General features: G+C 42.0%; 1 protein-coding gene across 1 annotated transcript in view; it reads right to left on the bottom strand.

The window, feature by feature from the left end:
* Window positions 1–13,461, bottom strand: part of KLHL5 (kelch like family member 5) — an 83,370-nt gene extending 69,909 nt beyond the window's left edge. Inside the window, exon 1 of the mRNA XM_061164573.1 lies at window positions 13,390–13,461. The gene's annotated coding sequence lies outside the window, so the exon portion shown is untranslated. The remainder of the gene's footprint in view (window positions 1–13,389) is intronic.
* Between the last annotated feature and the right edge of the window lie 4,908 nt (window positions 13,462–18,369).

Below are 18,369 nucleotides of genomic sequence, written 5' to 3'. Positions count from 1 at the left end.
TCAAAGAAGACAGCATTTTCAAACATGGATGGCTATGGGGGTTGAGTCACTAAGTCGTGTCCGACTCTTACATCTCCATGGACTGTAGCCTGCCAGGCTCCTCTGTCCACAGGGTTCTTCATGCAAGAATACTGGAGTAGGTTGCCATTTCCTTCTCCAGCGAATCTTCCCGACCGAGGAAATGAACCCGTCTCCTGCAATGCAGGCAGATTCTTTACCAACTCAGCTATGAGGGAAGCCTAGGTGACTATATGAATGCTAATATTAACATAAATAGGTTAAGAAAGAAGGATACTGTATCCTTATATATGTATGTTAGTTGCAAAGAGGTGGACATGACTGAGCAACTAACATATAGATAGATAGATAGACAAAATGTGGTCCACTGGAGAAGTGAATGGCAAACCACTTCAGTATTCTTGCCTTGAGAAACCCATGAACAGTATGAAAAGGCAAAAAGATAGGATACTGAAAGATGAACTCTCCAGGCCGGTAGGTACCCAACATGCTACTGGAGATCAGTGGAGAAATAATTCCAGAAAGAATGAAGAGATGGAGCCAAAGCAAAAACAACACCCAGTTGTGGATGAGACTGGTGATGGAAGCAAGGTCTGATGCTGTAAAGAGCAATACTGCATAGGAACCTGGAATGTTAGGTCCATGAATCAAGGCAAATTGGAAGTGGTCAAACAGGAGAAGGCAAGAGTGAACGTCGACATTTTAGGAATCAGCAAACTAAAATGGACTGGAATGGATGAATTTAACTCAGATAACCATTATATCTACTACTGTGGGCAAGAATCCCTTAGAGGAAATGGAGTAGCCATCATAGTCAACAAGCGAGTCCAAAATGCAGTACTTGGATGCAGTCTCAAAAACGATAGAATGATCTCTGTTCATTTCCAAGGCAAACCATTCAATATCACAGGAATCCAAGTCTATGCCCCAACCAGTAATGCTGAAGAAGCTGAAATTGGTTCTATGAAGACCTACAAGATCTTTGAGAATTAACATCCAAAAAAGATGTCCTTTTCATTATAGGGGACTGGAATGCAAAAGTAGGAAGTTAAGAGATACCTGGAGTAACAGGCAAATTTGGCCTTGGAGTACAGAATGAAGCAGGGCAAAGGCTAATAGAGTTTTGCCAAGAGAATGCACTGGTCATAGCAAACACCCTCTTCCAACAACACAAGAGAAGACTCTACACATGGATATTACCAGATGGTCAACACCAAAATCAGATTGATTGCAGCCAAAGATGGAGAAGCTCTATACAGTCAGTAAAAATAAGAGTAGGAGCTGACTGTGGCTCAGATCATTAACTCCTTATCACCAAATTCAGACTTAAATTGAAGAAAGTGGAGAAAACCACTAGACCACTCAGGTATGACCTAAATCAAATCCCTTATGACTATACAGTGGAAGTGAGAAATAGAATCAAGGGATTAGATCTGATAGACAGAGTGCTGAAGAACTATGGATGGAGGTTCATGACATTGTACAGGAGATAGGATTCAAGACCATCCCCAAGAAAAAGAAATGCAAAAAAGCACAAGAGCTGTCTGAGGAGGTCTTACAAATAGTTGTGAAAAGAAAAGAAGTGAAAAGCAAAGGAGAAAAGGAAAGATATACCCATCTGAATGCAGAGTTCCAAAGAATAGCAAGGAGAGATAAGTCTTCCTCAATGATCAGTGAAAAGAAATAGAGGAAAACAACAGAATGGGAAAGACTAGAGATCTCTTCAAGAAAATTAGAGATACCAAGGGAATATTTCATGCAAAGATGGGCATAATAAAGGACAGAAATGGTATGGACCTAACAGAAGCAGAAGATATTAAGAAGAGGTGGCAAGAATACACAGAAGAATTGTACAAAAATGATTGTCTTGACCCAGATAATCACGATGGTGTGATCACTCACCTAGAGCAAGACATCCTGGAATGTGAAGTCAAGTGGGCCTTAGGAAGCGTCACTACGAACAAAGTTAGTGGAGGTGATGGAATTCCAGTTGAGCTATTTCAAATCCTAAAAGATGATGCTGTGAAAGTGCTGCACTCAATATGCTAGCAAATTTGGAAAATTCAGCAGTGGCCACAGGACTGGAAAAGGTCAGTTTTCATTCCAATCCCAAAGAAAGGCAATGCCAAAGAATGCTCAAACTACCACACAATCGCATTCATCTCACATGCTAGCAAAATAATGCTCAAAGTTCTCCAAGCCAGGCTTCAACAGTATGTGAACTGTGAACTTTCAGATGTTCAAGCTGGATTTAGAAAAGGCAGAGGAACCAGAGATCAAATTGCCAACATCCACTGGATCATCCAAAAAGCAAGACAGTTCCAGAAAAACATGTTACTTCTGCTTTATTGACCATACCAAAGCCTTTGACTGTGTGGATCACAACAAACTGCGGAAAATTCTGAGTTAGGAATACCAGACCACCTGACCTGCCTCTTGAGAAATCTGTATGCAGGTCAGGAAGCAACATGCTTCCTTCAAGGAGAAAGTCTTACCATGAAAAAAGTGTCAGTGGATCCAAACACTGTGCTTAGTGATGTAGTTAATTTACATTCCAGTGTGGGCTCCTTACTTCCTTCAGTTCAGTTCAGTCACTCAGTCACATCCAACTCTTGGTGACCCCATGGACCACAGCACACCAGGCCTCCCTGTCCATCACCAACTCTCGGGTTTACTCAAGACTCATGTCCATCGAGTCGGTGATGCCATCCAGCCATCTCCTCCTGTCGTCCCCTTCTCCTCCTGCCTTCAATCTTTCCCAGCATCAGGGTTTTTTTCCAATGAGTCAGTTCTTCACATTAGGTGGCCAAAGTACTGGAGCTTCAGCTTCAGCATCAGTCCTTCCAATGAATATTCAGGACTGATCTCCTTTAGGATGGACTGGTTGGATCTCCTTGCAGTCCAATGGACTCTCAAGAGTCTTCTCCAACACCACAGTTCAAAAGCATCAATTCTTTGGTGCTCAGCTTTCTTTATGGTCCAACTCTCACATCCATACATGACTACTGGAAAAACCATAGCCTTGACTAGATGGACCTTTGTAGCAAAGTAACGTCTCTGCTTTTTAATATGCTGTTAGCCATAGCTTTTCTTCCAAATAGCAAGCGTCTGTTAACTTCATGGCTGCAGTCACCATCTGCAGTGATTCTGGAGCCCGAGAAAATAGTCTGTCACTGTTTTCACTGTTTCTCCATCTAGATGTCATGGAGTGATGGGACTGGATGCCATCTTAGTTTTCTGAATGTGGATTTAAGCCAGCTTTTTCACCTCTTTCACTTCATCAAGAGGCTCTTTAGTTCTTCTTCACCTTCTGCCATAAGGTGGTATCATCTGCATATCTGAGGTTATTGATATTTCTCCCGGCTATCTTCATTCCAGCTTGTGCTTCATCCAGCCTGGCATTTTGCATGATGTACTCTGCATATAAGTTAAATAAGCAGGGTGACAATATACAACCTTGACGCTCTCCTTTCCCAATTTGGAACCAGTCTGTTGTTCCATGTCCAGTTAACTGTTGCTTCTTGACCTGCATACAGATTTCTCAGGAGGTATGTAAGGTGGTCTGGTATTCCCATCTCTTTAAGTATTTTCTACAGTTTGTTGTGATCTACACAGACAAACACTTTGGCATAATCAATAAATTAGATATTTTTCTGGAATTCTCTTGCTTTTTCTATGATCCAACAGATGTTTGCAATTTGATCTCTGGTTCCTCTGCCTTTTCTAAAACCAGCTTGAACATCTGGAAGTTCACAGTTCACATACTATTGAAGTCTGGCTTGGAGATTCCTTGAGAATCACTAATAGCCTAAAGAACCAGTTAGCTGGACCATGGATTTGAACACTTTGACAGGCTTTGCTTTCGACTTTGAGGATTTTCCCCCTAGTCTTTTACAGTTTTCTAGGCTTCATCAAATTTGATAGCTAATCTGCTGTTTCCTTTATATTGAGATGATATACCAAAGCAGTCAACTTAATTTTCAAGAATAAAAAACGTCATTTCCTTACACTCCCTTTACATGTTTATTAATGTTTAATAGTTACTGTAACAAGCATAACAGTTAAAAACAGGTTTGTGAGTAAACACAACCAACTTTCGTAAGTACCCAACTCAGCGGGTAGGCCCAAAGTCACGCAGGTCTGCCCTGGAGCAGCCTACTCAGCCATGAGTGATCTCTCGGTCTTCAGGATCAGTAGGTACATTTTACAGAGGGAAGAACGTGCACTAGGTTAAAGCCATGAGCCAGTGCAGAGGTAGCTGGTGGGGGTGTTTCTGCTCTCACTGTCCCACACAATCACTTATTACTGGTACCCCAAGTGACACAGCAGAAAAAACGTGAGCCAATAATCGAGCCTCTCACCAGCTAGCGCATAATTTGAACAAGGCACTTCACCTCCTCCATCTTTGGTTTTGTCTTCATTTAAATGGGATTCAGGAGGTAGCGTGTACAAGTATCAAGAAAGAATTTGAATTTGTAACAGCAGCTACCATTTTGTGAATGTGTAAATGTGCAAGGTAACGTGTAATACTTTATACTGAATGTGGCATTTGGTTGTTACAGTCACTTGGGAAACAGGGTTCATCCCTTTTACCCTTATATATGAGGACACTGCAGTCATTTTGGAGCCCTCAAAATTAAAGTCTGTCACTGTTTTCCATCTATTTGCCATAAAGTGATGGGACTGGATGCCATGATCTTAGTTTTCTGAATGTTGAGTTTTAAGCCAACTTTTTCACTCTCCTCTTTCACTTTGATCAAGAGGCTCTTTAGTTCTTCTTTGCTTTCTGCCATAAGGGTGGTGTCATCTTCATATCTGCTTGGAAGAAAAGCAATGACCAATCTAGAAAGCATATTAAAAAGCAGAGACATTACTTTGCCAACGAAGGTCCATCTAGTCAAAGGTATAGTTTTTCCAGTAGTCATGTATGGATGTGAGAGTTGAACCATAAAGAAAGCTGAACGCCGAAGAATTGATCCTTTTGAACTGTGGTGTTGGAGAAGACTCTTGAGAGTCCGTTGGACTGCAAGGAGATCCAACCAGTCCATCCTAAAGGAAATCAGTCCTGAATATTCATTGGAAGGACTGATGCTGAAGCTGAAACTCCAACACTTTGGCCACCTCATGCGAAGAACTGACTCACTGGAAAAGACCCTGATTCTGAGAAAGACTGAAGGCAGGAGGAGAAGGGGACAACAGAGGATGAGACAGCTGGATGGCACACTGCCTCGACGAACATGAATCTGAGTAGGCTCTGGGAGTTGGTTATGGACAGGGAAGCCTGGTGTGCTGTAGTCCATGGGGTCGCAGAGTTGGACACAACTGAGCAACTGAACTGATGAGGCCATTGAAATGAAGTGAGATTACATATATTAATAAATGATGAGTAGCAGGGTTCAATTTGAATCCAGGACTGATTGTAAAGACCATACACTGTCAAGGATATCCCACTGCTTCTTGTTTTTAAGGTATTCTCATTTGCAGCTCATGACTACTTTGTGAGAAGTAGAGTAGGTAATTACCACCATTGTCCAAACTGGGAAGCAGATTCAGAGTATAGTTGATTTGATATCTAGGTTATCAAGGTTAGCTATTTAGAAGACAGCCATAGAACAGACTTAACATATCACTCATAATGTAACAACATACTATTAAGTTCAACTTTATTACAATTAAGTGCCAATGTGGCATTTATTCACCAAGTACAAATGCCTCACAGATCCTGCCCCACTTAAGCTCCCTGCCAACCTGTCACTAATTCTTATAGGATGAAGTGCTGACCCACATTAATATCAAAAGTACCTTTTCATCTCTCAACAGTGTATCAGTACTTACAGACAGTAGAAGAGCAAGTAACATTTAAAAATTCAGCTAAATTAATATTTTATGGACTTTGTATCCCCAACTTATCTATACAAGTTATCACAACTGACATTCTGAAGACTACAGCATAATTGTAACAAAATGGTGGTGGTGGTGTAGTCGCTAAGTATTGGTCCAACTCTTGCAACCTCTGGGATTGCAGCTTGCCAGGCTCCTCTGTCCATGGGATTCTCCAGGCAAGAATACTGGAATGGATTGCCATTTCCTTCTCCAGGGGATCTTCCCGACCCAGGAATCGAACTCGGGTCTCCTGCATTGCAGGCAGATTCTTTTACCAACTAAGCTACAAGGGAAGCCCAATAATAACAAAATATTTACTTTTAAATAGCCCTTTGACTTGTGACAGGTAAAAAAGATTTCCTTGCTGCCCACTCCCGATTTTGTGAATATATGTTTGTTGTGACAAGCATGAACGTCTTAATACCATAAATATGATGGCAAACCACTGCTAACTTCCTGCCAGATGCTTTGTTAGGCATGTGCACAGCTGTCCCATGTGCCATAAAAAGTAATAATCTGGATAGCTATAATTTTGGTTTTTACTGACTTGAACAAAATCCAGTAAGTGTTTCTGTCTTGTCTGTAGCTTTACAGTGATGGAAAAAAGTGAGCCATCAGTACTCTTGAGACACTAATATAACCAAGCAAAACTGCCTGAGTTCTTGGAACACAATGTGTCAATCACAGATTAACTTGACTCTGTGGTAGGCCCAATCAGATTTTACAAACTGCATTTTATATTAGATAGAACAGTGTTAAGCTGGGTAAGGAAAGGATAAAAAGGTCAATGTAAACAACAGGAGAAAAACGTAAAGCACCATTTCTCAACAGCTTATAATTAGAAATGGTTAATCACTACAAACGTTAAACCAGTTAGCCATTAAAGAAACTCCCTGGCTTGACCTATAACCAAGAACTAAAAAACAAAACAAGAAGGAAAGAAGAGAGAAAGCCACCAAATGACTGTTTTATAATTTAACTCCGGTAAAAAGCAAAAGAAGGCAATCTAAGTAAGTCACATGGTGATCAGTGGAGACCAGTGGACGCAAGGGTTATTTCTTAGTGTTAATCCAATGTTCTCAGGCAGTTCAGAGCCATTCTCTCAAACTCCCAGTCTCCAAGCTGGGAGGGGGGATGGTAAATAAACTTAGAAAAACGAGTGGTGTGGCCCCTCCATCCAATGTACCACGCAGAATCTGTCCAGTAATTCTAAACTCTGCAGATCACAGAACTGAGTCTCCCTTCTTTCTGCTTATCAGAGGACCCTCTGCCCAAAGAAGGGCAGACTCAGTAGAAATGAGCCAAATGTCCTCAAATCTAAATCTCTAACTTGCTCTCCAAACCACAGCCAAAGTTAACCTTTCAAAGTGTAATTCTTGATCCCATCACTCTTAGTTAAAACCTCCCCCACCCCGTGACCCCCCAAAAATAAAAGCCAAGCTCTTTGGTATGGAATTTAGTGTTTTTGACAATCTAATGGTCCTGGCCCACCTTCCAGCCTTACCTTTCTCTTCTCTATTTCCCTCTATCTCATACTTCCTGTCATGAAAAGAGTTAAAACACACAACAGTAAAGTTAACAAAATGAATATTACTGAATACTTCCCGAATGAAAAGGGCTATGGAAGACACTGTGGATAATGACAAGTGTGGGTAAAACCTTTTTCTCTTCTACTACCAACCTTCAGTTAACTCTCTTGGTTCTACTTCCTTGGCAATCTAATGAAGTAGGTATGCTAACTATGTTACCTGGCAACATTCCTCAAGTAAAAATGATCCCCCTGATTAGTAAGTTTGCATCTGGACTCAGAGGAATTATAATGAACTATAAATACCTCATAAGCAGCAATGGCTTTGACTTTCCTAGGTGTGATAGCTCTTGAAACTGGCACATCCCTCGAGGGGACCCTGAAGTTAAATCTATGGAGTCATAGAAGAGACAATGTCTCCTGTGGGACATGAGGCTTTAAGCCAAGCCGGCTCTGGGACCTACCTGATGTGAGCTTTGCTTCCTAGCACCTAAGCTTTCACGTGGGGAGATGTCTCCCAGGTGTCTCCATAAACTGCTTACACGGCCTGCTGTGAGGATCACAGCACTGATGAGGAATATGTGATGCTGCCTTGCCAGCCAGCTGTGGTTCCTGTCTGATATCTTCTGAGTAAACAAGCCCACAGCAGTTTTGTAAGTCTGAACCCAAGAAAACCCAATCATTTCCACAGCAACAAGACTGTTAAGAATGTTTTAAATGAGGCTGCAGATGTTCTACAATCTGAACCCAAACTCATTCCTCTTTTTGCCTTTTTTAGCCTAACATATAGCCCTGATAAATCCCACCTAATCTCATACACAGCTTTTACTCACCTTCCTCTGTTGTTAACTCTTTTCTCCTGGGGATGCCCTCTTCCAGGTAACATATACCTCTCCACAGTCCATCCCTTCAGCCATCTGCTGAGGTGAAGCTATGGATGTTTTTCAACTCAAATGAATGGAGACACTGCATAGGTAAAGAATGGCAAGGAAACTCTGGTAGAAAAGCTAAGTACACAGTTCAGAGAAAAAGAATGGAAATTTATTGACAATAAAAATAGGTTAAGTTGGTGGAGAAATACAGCAATGGCACGTTAAAGGGTAAAATGTCCAAGGAGACTGTCTAGACCAGTTTGAAGGATAGAAAAGAATAGAAAAGCAGTCTTCCTGCATTATTAGTCATGGGAAGAAACAAGGGAGCCCTGTATTAGCATCAGAAGTAGGTGATTTATAAGCATTAGACAATTCAGTAATCTGTACCTTGGGAGAGGGAAGAGATGGCTGACAGCATTACAATGGAGATGGCACCTGCCAGTGTTCTGGGAGGGGATATTGTTGCTACAAGTCAGCTCCAGTTCTACCTTCTTATCCTGATTATTCTAATCAGCCTGTCTCACTAGATTTGCCAGCTGACGTTAATTATGTAGTAGTGCTTTCATGGACATCACAGGTTTCTTTCAGCCTAAGCGATTAGAACTGCCTCTCTCTCTATTACAAAGTTGTCAATTACCCTAATGTGTTATACTTTAGGGCCAACTCTATCATTTCCAGACTCTGATAGTAAATTACCTTAAGAACTAACCAAGATGTGGCACTTAGAAAAAATTAGTTCTTCTGAAATGGCCAAAGGCTCTAATTCTTTTCCTTTAAGTGTGTGAACTCTTAGGTTAAATGCACCCATTTAAGAGCAGAACAGAGAAAGCCAGCCAACAGAGAAAAGAGGAATAAAGTGTATGTGTGGAGAGAGACACTGGCAAGAAATTATAGATATGGAGAGGAAAAGCAGCTCCAGCTCCTAACTTTCTGTTGCAGATGCCAGTTGCCTCTGAGCAACTGCACGTCCTGCCCTTGGATTCTTGGACAGAGAGCTATATCCCTTTTCCAACAAAATACTCTTTCTGCTTACATTAGTTTAAGTAATTTTCTATAACGTCACCAAATAATCCCTAAGACCAAAAAAGATGATTAGAAGCAAAGTGTAATGATGTAGATAAACATAACCAAGTTTTATCATATTAAAAGATTCTGTTTATGTTATTTTAAAGAGAAAAAAAGGAGACAGAATTCAATTATAGCTGTTTTCTGTTGGGGTGTAAACTTCCCATACAGTTTTTTACCCTCATGGGATCTAACACAGGGCCTCATACAATACCACATTTAACAAATGTTTACTGAATGGACATATAATTAAAAAATAATGAAATTCACTTGGCCAAACACTTTGTCTAATTGGGAGTTTTCAAAAGCACTTCAGTTCCAATTAATAAAAGATGTTCTTTATAAGTCTCATTAGCATAATTCTATGATTACATATACACAAAGAAATGCTGTTTTCTATTCCCTAAATAGAATACTGAAAAACATGGTTTGGATTTGATTTATTCAGACTGTGTTAACTCACTGAACTACAAAGTCTGCTTAGTTGTAGTCCAAAAGACCATCCCAAGATTATCTCCATTCTCCTCTTTTTGGGTACAAGATAGAATTACATTTCCCCTCCTCCTTGAAGTTGGGTTGCAGTCATATGACTTGTTTGGCCAATGAAATGGCAGTGGAAGTTATATGTGTCATTAAAAGTCTTTAAAAGCCAATGTGCAATTTATCACATCCTTCCCCCGGCCTAATAAACGTGGAAGCAGGTGTTAAGATGAGCCTCTCATGATCCGGGAGCTAAATGACTACTGGAACAGAGCTCTCCTGCTGACCCTAACTGGACACTTAGCAAGACTGAGAAACAATCTTTTGTTGTTTTATTTATTTTTTTTTCTTTTTTTTTTTTCTTTCTTCTTTTGTTGTTTTAAACCACTAAGACATGAGCACATAAATGAAGACAATGAATACCTTTGGCCCTCAATTTATCTTCAGGATGGTAACATTTTATATAGTATTGAATCACTTATAGCAGAGTATCCCCAACCTCCCGGATCTAATGCCAGATGATCTGAGGTAGGGTTAATGTAGTAATAATAGAAATAAAGCGCACAATAAATGTACTGTGCTTGACTCATCCTGAGACAACACCACCCCCCGCCCCATCTGTGGAAAAACTGTCTTTCATGAAACCCATCCCTGTGCCAAAAAGCATGGGGAGCACTGATTTATAGAATACTTCCTTATAGAAGTGTCCCTCATTATCCTAAGTCTCCAAATCCAAACACAAGAACTGAACGGAGTCATCCCTCATTCTCTCAATTCTCACTACTTGCTATCGGAAACTCAACAGGCCAAATATATTTGGATAGGATGATATTTCTTGCTGTTGAAACACTTGCCATCTATACTAAGGAATGGAAATAATTTATAGTAAAGGATTCTTGATACATTATTTTTATTTGCACTCTTAAAGCTGTTTTTCTACTACTCAGTACCTATTAGACGCTCAACATTCATTGAATGAACTGCATGCTGTCATCATTCTAATCTTACAAATAAGGAAACAGATTCAGAGAGGTTCATAAACTTACTGGAAACAACTCTGCACATTAATGGCACAATCCCAGATATTCTGGCTCCAAATCCTCTCCATTATGTACCATGCTTTCCAAGATGTCTTATAGCTACAGAATTCCAGGTCTGACAGTAATAGTGCCAGTAGTGTTTGGAATAAAAAGCAAATGTTAATAATGTATCTATATCCAAGAATAATTAAAATCATCCTTTAAGGGGTTCTACTTGCCTAAACCTAGCTTAATTCAAGATCCCAAGTTCCCTGAAGCACAGAACAACAGGAGGAAGTTCTAGAGATCATTTGGTCCAACAGGCAATTTGTAGAACAATGAGGAACTGTAAAAGAACTCTGGGGCAAAGTAGTCTTTTCCTTTGATGTAAAATATTTTAAAATTCTGGGCTCCCTAGGTGGCGCAGGGGTAAAGAACCCACCTGCCAATGCAAAGAGATGTTGGTTCAATGCCCGGATCAGGAAGATCCCCTGGAAGAGGAAATGGTATCCCGCTCCAGTATTCTTGCCTGGGAAATTCCATGGACAGAGAAGCCTGGCAGATTACAGTTCAAGGGGTTGCAAAGCGTCGGACATAACTGAGCACATACACACATTTTAAAATCCTGACTTTTACTTTTATCTTTACTTTGGCTCTTAATAAATTGGTAAACCTCCGGCCCTTTGCTCTCTCATTCTTATCAAATCTCAGCTATAAGAAATATTCACAAAGACTGCTTGAAGGATAAGCAATCCACCCACTTCTATAGGTTCAGTGGTTTTCAATTTGTGGTCCATATCAAATAAATTTGGAGGTCACACAATACACCCCCCTTTACAAAAGTAAACTGTAACATTAGCCAAGAAATTGAGAAAACAAAAAACTACTGAAATTTGTTATCTCAAACTTATTTAAGCTAAAATCTTATTTCAAGAAATAAACTACTGATTTCTCATGCCTCAGAACACAGTTTGGGAAATACTATTCTAGGTAACTCTACACATTATGAATGGATCATTATGAAAGGCTTAATGCCTTTACAGAGCTTACCTTTAGAGTCTTACTACTGCTCTACACTGAAGTACATTGTTAGCCAAAATTTATCAGTTTCTGTAGAGATACTTTAAAAATGTTGTCAACTGATCACAACAATCTCTTTTTATTAGGCCCCATGAGAAAACCTTCCTCTCAGGCCTAATTATTGGAAAATGCTGGGCTTAGGCAGAAGAACTGGTCTGTTTTTAGCTCAGAATTTGAAATACACTGAAACTTACCTTATTCCTCTTTCTTCCCCCTGGCTGCCAGCGATGTTCTGAGCCAAAACTGGGACTCGCCTCTAGTTCAGGATCTTATGCACTTGGTATTATCTTACCCTTGACTTTTTTCCCCTGCTCTGCTTCAACTTTTCATTTAGTTTTGTTTTACCCCACAGTACCATATGGACACTAAGTTGCTTTAAGTCCTTTTTGGAACTATTATATACATCAAGTTCTACTTTCTTACAATTTCATACTGATTTCTCCCTACCTTTCCCAGTACCCCGAAATATCAGTGTCACCTTTGTGTAAAAGTATTTATATAGCTTTGAGAAGCCAACAGAATATACGCATTCACAATATAGTCATATTCACTATGCTTAAAATCCAAAGAGGTCATTATTGGTTTTTCAGCGGTCTAATAATCAAAAAGACTTATTAAAACTTTTTTAAACGGAAGGACAATTGCCATTTATTGGGTACCAATAACTGCTAGGCACTTAATACACAATACTTCCGTGTTTTTTTTTTAAAGCAAAGAGATTGGCATATATATTATCTCTGGAAAAATGCGCAAGAAACTGGTAATGTTGCTGGGTGGGGCGAGACCGCGTATCTCTTCTGTACTGTGAATTTTGTAAATGTATCATTAAAAAAATTTTATTAATGAATCGATAATAAAGACGGCAGAAATGCTTTACTCGTTAATACATCAAACTTTCTTCATCATGTTTTGATCTCTGCGTACGACTGAAATGCCTAAATGAAAAAGTTTCAACCAGAACTGAAACGCCTAAATGAAAAAGTTTCAACCAGACACGTTGGTTTTTCTTGAAATAAAGTCTCTTTCTTATTTTCCACACTCCCAGGGTGAGGCAATTACTTAAAAACTTAGCTTATGGTAGCCTGAGGGTAACGAGGGGAAAAAAAAATCCAGAATGGTTTCCAGTTACGTTTTATTGAAGAGTACGGGGAGGAAGCACTGATTCTGGACAGCAGCCCACCGGCCACAAACGCCGCGTCTAGAACTTTGCAAAACTCGAGAGCGGCCCAGACGCCGCTCCGGGCTCGCGACTGAGCGGCCGGAGGCCGGACCGCGGTTCGAGCCCCGGGAGGTCCCCGCCTGGCCCACCCTCCCGAGCGAGACGCCCGGGGCCGCCTCCCCGAGGGCCCGGCGGGAGGGTCGCGTGGGGGCGGGGAGCGGGCCTCGGTGCGCGGCCGACCCGCCGCGGCCCCCTCCCCGGCGCCGAGGAGGAAGTCGCACTTACCGCGTCGGGCTCCGGGGGCGGCCGGGGGTCACGGAGGGGCGGAGCGGCCAGGCGGGCGGAGGGCAGGCGGGAGGCGGGGGCCGGCGGGCCGAGGGGAAGGATGCTCGGCCCCTCGGGCGCCCCCAACCCCTTCCCGGTGGCCTCACGCCCGCCGCCGGCCGGCCCGGGGCGGGCCACTCCTGCTCCGTCAGGCGGTGAGAGGCCAGGGGGCGAGAAACTCGGCAGGCGGCGCGGGAGGGGGCCGAGCTGGCGGCCGGGGGTCGGGGCCCCGCTAGCCCGGCAGTCCCGGCGCGGCGCGAGCAGCTGCCCGCCCCGCCCCCTTCCGCCAGGCTCCGCCCCCCTCGCCGGCCCGCTGGCCCCGGGAGGCCGCCGCCGCCGCCGCCGCGGGGTTGGTGGTTTCCCTTCCCCCGGCCTGGTGCGCGCCGACGGCCCGGGCAGTGCGGGAAGGAAGGGGAGCGGCGGGGGGCAGCCGGGGGCGCTTGTGGGGGAGGGGGACGTCAGGCTGGGTGGGGCTCGGGGGGAGGGGGCGGGGCGCCGAGGACCTGACAAAGATTCCGGTTGTTTCCTGCCCCTTGAAACTGGGATAAGGGAAAATTCCTGGGGGTGGAAGTTTAGGAAGAGGTCCCTCTGCAGGGCTGGAAGGCGATCAGAGAGCCGGCCTGTGTGTTTTGTTTTGTTTTGTTTTGTTTTGATTCCTTGGAGGACAGGACTGTATTGTTCTAAAGCTTTGGGGGAACTCACCAAGAGTTGCCTCTTTCCTCCAGACTCTCTACCCTTTCCGCCTGCAACACGCTGGTAATTATTGCGCTCCATAGTGGGTTTGTGGATACGTGACCTGATAATTACGATCCTCAACTTTGAGGTCATAATCATTGTTTTCTAGTGGTGGGATAATAGGAATTCCGCTGAAGTTGGTTCCTTCTTCACTCCTCTAGCCAATATATATTCATGCATGTACATATATATAAATATATATATATATATATATATATATATATATATATATATATTGTGTGTGTGTGTGCGTGTATATGTATATATGCCAGGTGCTGAGAATTCAGTTTATTCAGCGCCTATATCCCAACACCAATCGAAAGCGCTTCATATAGCTTAACTCAATCAGTCTTAAGCAAAGCAGCTAAGGTCCCTGCACCCATGGAGCTCACGGTGGATAAGGGAAGGAAGAGGTTTCCTTAGTTTGTCTCCAAGTGTTGTGTAAAGGAAATGTCTACTTGCTCTCTGTTCTCAAAGTAATGCGTCTGTTCATTGTTTGCAGACTCAGTGCTCCTGTGATACATTGTCATCCTGTCCATGAGGTTGCATTTGGTCAGTCCTCCCAAAGTGAAATTTGCACTGGAGGTCTTTAGTATGTGTCCATAATGAAAACCCAAATGCAAGCAAATGGTCCAGAAGACTGATGGGTCAAGTCAACTGAACAGCTTGGCCAAATCGCGTTTGTGGCAACAGCCTGGGGTGGCTGGGAGATTTAGGGATCTATTTTTGTACATTCCCACTTGGGGAAGTGGTTAGAAAAACCAACATAATGTAAAACACTGAGGCACTGATATGGACTGCTAGTTCAAAAGGAAGTGGATGGTCTGATTTTAAACTGTTACAATCAGGAAGAGATACTTTACAAAATCCCAGGGAGAGCTCCAACCACAAAGCACAGGATGCATTTTTTTTTTTTTTTTTTAATCAGAGCCACCTGGAAGAGACTCCCCACTCCCTCTTTGCAATCACACCTACATACATGGATAAAAATTACTTGAATAGCATTGTCTTTAATTACAAAAGACAGCTGTGAAACCCACAGTCTGAATTTTTGGAGTTGAATGCTATTTTTCAGCCTTCATTTGATTTCTCCGTGTTAACATTTGTGTACATTCACAGCAAATGACATTGTTCTCATAGTTTTGTTTCCTCTCATCATTATTTGTTGTTCAGTTTTGGAAATTTAATTCAGTCTTTTGGGTTTATAGTGAGAAAGGCTAGAAAAGCATTACAATCAAATCAGATTACAATTGTAGTTGTAAAAAGAAAATGATCCTAATTTAAGAAATAGGAATTCTTTCTCCTTTATTTCATACTAAATATATTGTTTAAAGTCTATCAAAATTGGGAGAGGAGTACGTCTATATTGTCTCTATATTATCACCCTGCTTGTTTACCTTATATGCAGAGTACATCGTGCGAAATGCCAGGCTGGATGAAGCACAAAGTGGAATGAAGATTGCCAGGAGAAATATCAATAACCTCAGATATGCAAGTGACACCAACCTTATGGCAGAAAGCGAAGAACTAAAGATCCTCTTGATGAAAGTGAAAGAGGAGAGTGAAAAAGCTGGCTTAAAACTCAACATTCAAAAAACGAAGATCATGGCATCCAGTCCCATCACTTTATGGTACATAGATGGGGAAACAATGGAATCAGTGAGAGACTTTATTTCCTTGGGCTCCAAAAATCACTGCAGATGGTGACTGCAGCCATGAAGTTAAAAGATGCTTGCTCCTTGGAAGAAAAGCTATGACAAACCTAGATTGCATATGAAAAAGCAGAGACAACTGTACCAACAAAGGTCAAAGCTATGGTTTTTCCAGTAGTCATGTGTGGATGTGAGAGTTGGACCATAGTGAAAGCAGAGCACCAAAGAATTGATGCTTTTGAACTGCGGTGTTGGAGAAGACTCTTGAAAGTCCCTTGGACTGCAAGAAAATCAAACCAGTCAATCTTAAATCAATCCTGAACATTCATTGGAAGGGCTGAAGCTGAAGCTCCAATACTTTGGCCACCTACTGTGAAGAACTGACTCATTGGAAAAGATTCCGATGCTGGGAATGATTGAAGGCAGGAGGAGAAGGGGTGACATAGGATGAGATGGTTGGATGGCATCACCGACTCGATGGACATGAGTTTGAGCAAGCTCCAAGAGTTGGTGATGGACAGGGAGGCCTGGCGGGTTGCAGTCCATGGGTTCGCCAAGAGTCAGACACGACTTGAGTGACTGAACTGAACTGAAATCTATTCTCTTTGATTTACTAATTTTGTTTTCAGGTTATTTGTTCCACCACCCCAATGAAAGCAAATCAAATATACATCCCTTATGACCTGACATCCTGCTGTTGGCCTCAGCTGACAGCATGCTTACTCTCAGGCTGTTCACCACAGTGGACTTCTTTTCTGCCATTACACCAAGCATTTGCCAGCGAAGTCTTTGCATGTCTCTGTTTGGAACACTCTTAGCCATATACACGACTGTCTCCCTTTTCCTTCATGTCATGTTTCCTGACTGTGCTATGTAAACTTGCAAACCATAACCCCCACTCCATCTCCTTATTTCTCACCACTTAGCACTACCTGACATTTATCTGTTTCTCTGCTTCCACTAGAATACTAACTTCAGGACAGCAGAACCTTGTCTTTTTAGTTCACTGTTACATTTCCAGTGTTGTCTGTCACATGGTAGATGTGTGCATGTGTGCTAAGTCACTTCAGCTGTGTCCAACTCTATGCAAAACCCTATGGACTATAGCCAGCCAGGCTCCTCTGTCCATGGGATTCTCCAGGCAAGAATATTGGAGCGGGTTGCCATGCCCATGGCATGCCGTCCTCCAGAGGATCTTCCCCACCCAGGGATCTTATGTCTCCTGCATTGGCAGCTTCTTTACCACTAGTACCACCTGGGAAGCCCCACATAGTAGATGGTGGTGGTGGTGGTTTAGTCACTAAGTCGTGTCCGACTCTTGTGACCGGTATACGTGTGAGCCTGCTAGGCTCCTCTGCCCATGGGATTTCTCAGGCAAGTATACTAGAGTGGGTCACCATTTCCTTCTCCACATAGTACTCAGCAGCTATTTTTTGAAGGAATGAATGGCTTCAGATAGGGAAGATAGGTTGTATTCCTTTTTGTAATGGCCAAAGGGCTTTCATGAAATTTATCTTGTAGCTGGGGTCATCTGACTTAGACATATTAATGAGGTCTCAAATGCAGCCTGGTTTTACCGTATTTAAAATTAGAATTAGAAAATGGTAGTTTTAAACTTCTTATTCTGGCAATATACTAAGAAACAGGAATTGAAGAAGCATTCACAGCTAAGAATTTATGGTAGGATCTTACAACTTGGCCCATAAATGGATCCATAGAATCAAGAGAGTAATAATAGATCAATAAATGCTGTCAAAGTCTTAGTATTTCTTCCGTGAGATGATATAGCAGTAATCAGAAGTGGAATAATTGAACCTAAAATGTGATTACTCTACTGATAACTTGATAAATGGTGCCAATACAATGTCCTTTGAATGCTCAAATGATTTTAGTTAAGAATAATCATGACAGGGAGGGTGACAATTAATGTTTGAATTTAGTTAATGTGTAGTACTGATAGCAAACAGAACTTAATCCTACTGTGTGGATGCACTTGGTAAAGAAATGGTTTTACTTTTCATTTTCTGCTCTGATTATCAGTTGTGTGGGTGGGGAGGATTAAAAGCTTAAATATCATTTTATGTAGTTATCTATGTTCAAAATCTGGATATCACAAATGGGATTGCTTTTAGAGGCTTTAGGATTACTTTTAACAGTATTGTTGTTCTTAATGTTTTGACATGAAACAGCCTCCTGTTTCATGAAAATACACAGCTGTGTCCAACTCTATGCAACCCTATGGACTGTAGCCAGCCAGGCTCCTCTGTCCATGTGGATTTTCCAGGCAAGAATATTGGAGTGGGTTGCCATACCCTCCTCCAGGGGATCTTTCCAGTTATAAGATAAATTTCATGAAAGTCCTTTGGCCATTATGAAAAAGAATACAACCTATCTTTCCTATCTGAAGTTATTCATTCCTTCAAAAAATAGTTGCTGAGTATCTACTATGTGGGGCTTCCCAGGTGGTGCTAGTGGTAAAGAATCTGCCTGCCAATGCAGGAGACATTTCCTCCTATGAAAATACACAGCTTTAAGAGGTCTGAGCAGATCATAC

The sequence above is a fragment of the Dama dama genome, chromosome 17 (genome assembly GCF_033118175.1).
Source record: "Dama dama isolate Ldn47 chromosome 17, ASM3311817v1, whole genome shotgun sequence".
Classification (NCBI taxonomy): domain Eukaryota; kingdom Metazoa; phylum Chordata; class Mammalia; order Artiodactyla; family Cervidae; genus Dama; species Dama dama.
The sequence above is the reverse complement of the archived record's forward strand: the minus strand, read 5'-3'. Positions and strand labels throughout refer to the sequence as shown.